The sequence below is a fragment of the Euphorbia lathyris genome, chromosome 1 (assembly GCF_963576675.1).
Source record: "Euphorbia lathyris chromosome 1, ddEupLath1.1, whole genome shotgun sequence".
In the NCBI taxonomy this organism is placed as follows: domain Eukaryota; kingdom Viridiplantae; phylum Streptophyta; class Magnoliopsida; order Malpighiales; family Euphorbiaceae; genus Euphorbia; species Euphorbia lathyris.
The window spans coordinates 58,212,547-58,217,237 of NC_088910.1; the positions used below are offsets into that span (position 1 = coordinate 58,212,547).

At 33.3% G+C, this 4,691-nt stretch overlaps 1 long non-coding RNA gene across 1 annotated transcript; it reads right to left on the minus strand.

The window, feature by feature from the left end:
- Positions 1 to 317: 317 nt before the first annotated feature.
- LOC136205789 (uncharacterized) lies at positions 318 to 4,478 on the minus strand. The gene is made up of 3 exons (XR_010676091.1): positions 4,216 to 4,478; positions 3,926 to 3,994; positions 318 to 727 (listed from the first exon to the last, which is right to left on the minus strand). It is a non-coding gene; the product is annotated as an uncharacterized lncRNA (long non-coding RNA).
- Positions 4,479 to 4,691: the final 213 nt, after the last annotated feature.

The following is a 4,691-nucleotide window of genomic DNA, read 5'->3' on the forward strand; positions in this document are numbered from 1 at the left end:
CCGTCGCTACAAATATTAGCGACGCTTTTTGAAACCGTCGCAAATGTGTTGTTAATGCTGCCGTTGCTACTGGTACCGACGGTTTTCTTAGGGCGGTGGGGTAGGTTTTTTAATAGCGACACTTCTCTACCGGCCTCTACAACAGGTTTACGCACTAACAAGAATACATTTACCTACGGAAAATCTGTCGGTAAACCGTTTTATTCCGTCGTAAAGTCGCTCAAATATGTATACCGTTATTAAGCAGAATATTTTCTTTCGGTAAATTTCTAATTAGTATTGCAATTTCACTTATTTTGCAGCAAGAAGAAGATAAAAGCTACATCATTTCATTCAAAAAAAAAAATATCACTACAATTAACCTCATCTTGGCACTAATGTTGTCATAATTAAAACTAAAATTAACAAAATCCAAAAAAACATAATGTGACTAAAGTTTTGATGATATGTTCAAAACTATCAACATAATCATGAATCAACCTTATATTGTTTGTTTACCACGAGTAAATTTCTACCAAGTTCCTGAAACAACTAGAAAACTTTGCATCTTTACTTGCTCCATCTATATGACTCCCTCGACCACTCCATTTGCCTCCAGCAATTGTTCAATATCTTCAGTCCAAACTTTAGTTTCCGACCCCTAAAAGAAGATCATCAATATCTGCGGTCCAAACTTTAGTTTCCAGAGTATCCTTTAGGGGATCCAACAACCAGCTTGGTCTACTACCTGCAGTTCAACATAATTTTATTAAAACAATTATAAATTTTATATGATTTATTTTGTTCATCATTTAACAAAAATTGCACCATTTTAGACGTTAGGAGTAAAATTGCTCATAACTATAAATGTTAGGTAATTTTTGCACCTTATCTCTTTATTTATTGTAGCAACCACTAGTAAATACTTACAGCATCCTTAAATGGAGGAATTGGACAATTTTTTAAAGCCAGTAGACAAGACAATACAAGTTGATTATATTTGAGCTTAAACGAAATTAAATGTGAAGTGAGATGTGTGGACCTAGGCTTCAATTATTGCACTAAAAATAATTATAGTTGTTCAAATTTGATAAAGAGAAACAGCAGGATGCTAATTATAGGGATGAACTCTTAAGTGGGTTCTGGATATTTCTAAGAGCATGGCTTTTGGGCGTGGACATCATGGGAAAGTATATAGAACAGCATGAGCCAATCAAAGTTAAATCCCATGTTGAACTCGAGCTCGAGCTCCATTACTTTCTGACAACCCGAGTATGAGTTCGACTTCACTCCACCCATTAAATAATATTTCATGAGAGACTTTAAAATCCTATATATCTAAATTTTATATAGAACAAATACTAATTAACTTAGTTAGAATAATGAGAGCGATTTAAAGTTAATTATCCTAATGCACTTAATTACAGCATAGCCAAGATCTGAATATATAAAACACCACCACCAGGATACTATTATTAGAGTTTGAATCACTGATTATCATTGATGTGTAATTCTGTATAAATACAATGTAGAGTTCACGTTGTAGTGAATGACTAACTTATAAGAATAATAGGCTAACTAACTAGATACAGTGTGATCTATAACTGAAACAATATAATCTTGATAATATCTAATATCTAATAGATACAACAATCCATCTACTATTCACAATTCCTTTGGTGGATTCCATGACGAAAATCGATTTTAATTTGACAGACAGAGGCAGAGATTCTATTACATAAACAGCAGCAGCAGATCAAATTATATTCAACTAGATAATCTATCTACTATGCAGGGAGGGACTCAGGTGATTATGATGAAAAGAGCTGTAATTAGAGATTTAAATTAGGAACTGATTAACATAAACACCACCAACAGGATACAATAATCCCTCTACTGTTCACTGTGCTTTTGGGGTATTCCATATGTATATCTATAGGTCCTCCAGTGGCAAAATTGAATTTTAGTTTGACATGAAGAAGCAGAGATTCAGATAATTATGATAAAAAAGAGCTAGAGATGTAAGTAAGGATTGAAATTAGGAACTGATTAACAGAAATAAAATAAACTAAGAATCCCTCTACTCTTCACTATGATTTTTGGGGATTCCGTATAAAGATCCTCCAGTGGAAAAATTGAATTTTAATTTGACACGAAAAAACAGAGATATAGTTAATTATGATGAAAAGAGGTAGAGATGTAAGTAGGGATTAAAATTAGGAAGTGAAGTAAGTAGAATAAGAAGAATAGCAGAGAAGAGCGGAATCAATAGCAACTGAAATCAGAATCAACAAAGGAATAACTTACGAATCAGAATGAACTTTGAAGCATAATCGAATCAATATTATATAAACAGCAGCAGGAGAAATTACATTCTTCCAGCTACCATGATCTATCAAATGTTATCTCTTTTTCTAGATTTGGTCCCATTAATTCCTTGTAATTTCCTGGTTTAGATCCCTTTTGTGAGCATATATTTTTTGCTATTTTTTGTTTGAATTGATTTTCCTTTGAAATATTTTCAGTTAAATATTGACAGTTTTTCTATTTACAAGATCCAATCTAGTCACTAAACTAACTCAAACTAGATCTCCATGCTTGGGAACCTCAACATATTACAGTTCAAACTAAGCTACTCCTGAAATTGTTGCCCTTTTAAAATGTTAAGACTTGTTTCTTCTTCTTACTTCCATAACTTTAACCATAGCACGAATTTCACAGGTAATGGTCCAAAAAATTAATGATTTGAAAATGCTGACGTAACTAAAATGGTTATTGAAAGTGGAAGACCGTGCACAATGCTCTACAATCATAAGTAATATAATAGCTTCATAATAACTAGGGATAAGGTGCAAAAATACCCGAGCAATATTATCCTTAACGTTAGAAACGGTACAATTAAGGGTCCAAGGTTAGCCACTTGTTCCAATTTTAGACATACCTAACAGATTTACTAACACTGTTATGTTCTCATCCCCTAATCTATGCTGCTGTTATATCTGATGAATTTTTTATCAAAATCAGTTTTTATCCTTGTTAGATTTTGATTTAATATTATTTCTCATTTCTTCCCCCATTAATGTGGTTAAATTCTTTCCTCATTTCATTTCATCTCTTCTATTCCTATTCTTCTTGGACGGCTGCTGCTGCTTTTTGTTTTCTGAACTGCTGCTCGCTGCTTCTTTTTTTCTGAACTGCTGCTCGCCGAAGCATAACAACACCATATATGCGGAGCATTCAGCAGAGGAGGAGCATAAACCATTTCATTTTGGTAACTATAAACCATTTCGAGAACAGTTTTTGAATCTTCATTCCCTTCTCTTCCCTCTGGAGGAACCGACTCGAAGCATCAAAAAAACGAAATTGATGTTTCTAAAATTGCAGACATACATGATTTAAACTCTAGGGGAACAAAACGTTTAACAGTGTTAGTGGAACCATTAGTGATGTCTAAAATTGAACCAATTTGACAACCTTAAACCTTTAATTGTACCATTTTTAATGTTAAGGATAATATTGCTCTTAGTTGATAACGTTAAGGATATTTTTGCACCTTATCCCTAATAACTATTTCATGTGCTTCCTTTTTATACAGTTCTTAAAGGTAGATCACTATTGGAACTGTTATAAGTGTTTTGGAGGTTCAAAATGGTTATTTTTTTAGAGTCTCTTGGCTGCCTCAAGGATTCTATTTATCTCATTCACATAGGATTAATCTAAGGTATGTAGCAATATCTTGAAGTAGTAAACAATTTTAATTGTTAATGTTTCCATTATTGATGGTAGTTTTCCTTCAAGTTTTCATATCGGATTTACAAACATGCTTAATTTAAGAAAATGCAAACCTCATTAGTTTAAGCAATACACCTTAAATCAAGCAACATAATTTTGAATTTAACCATAAAATCAAAGAAAAACAAGGAAAAGCATAATAAGGCGAGCTTACTTGAAGAAGGCAAAACTTCAATTCAATCTGGGCCAAGCAAGCATAGGGTATAGAAGAAAAACCTGCAACCTGCAACACAATTGGATAAGGAGATTGTGAGAAATTGACAACATCAAATATGGACATAAGTCTGCTTGATATATATGGGAAGAAAGGGTTGCAGCCTGCAACTCAATTTGATGAGCGGATTGGGAAAAAGGCTGCAATTCAATTTGACTATGGATTGGGAAGAAATCCCCAAAACTGGAAAAAGAAATAAGAAAGTAGTAGTATGAGTATATTGTAATTACCTTTCTCTTCTCTTTCAAGCATTCCCAGAAACGTCGTCGAGTATGAGCAAGTCGATTGGAAAAGTTGGGTAGGAAGAAGAGAAATAATTCTAGGAAACAAAAAGAGCAGAGGCATCACTTTTCTTAGTAGAATGGAATGTTCTGTCAATTTGCGTTCCACAAGAGGCGATTAACAAGATCTTGAAGCTCTAGCCAGGACTCTTTTTTCAGTGTAAGCCGTGGACAATGGAAGAAACACGAGAGTAGAAGAAACAAGGAGTGAGTAGAAGACCGGAAGAACCAATTCACCGGTTAAAATAATTAATTATCTATTAATATAATTGAATGGTAGAGATTATTAATCGATATAATCAATGGTGATTTAAACAAAGTAAGGTTTACTTTGTTTTCTAACAAAGTAGCCATAGTCTTCACCTATCGTAATATTAAGGGATGAATGACAAAAATAATAATAAAAAGTAAATGGGGAGGATTTA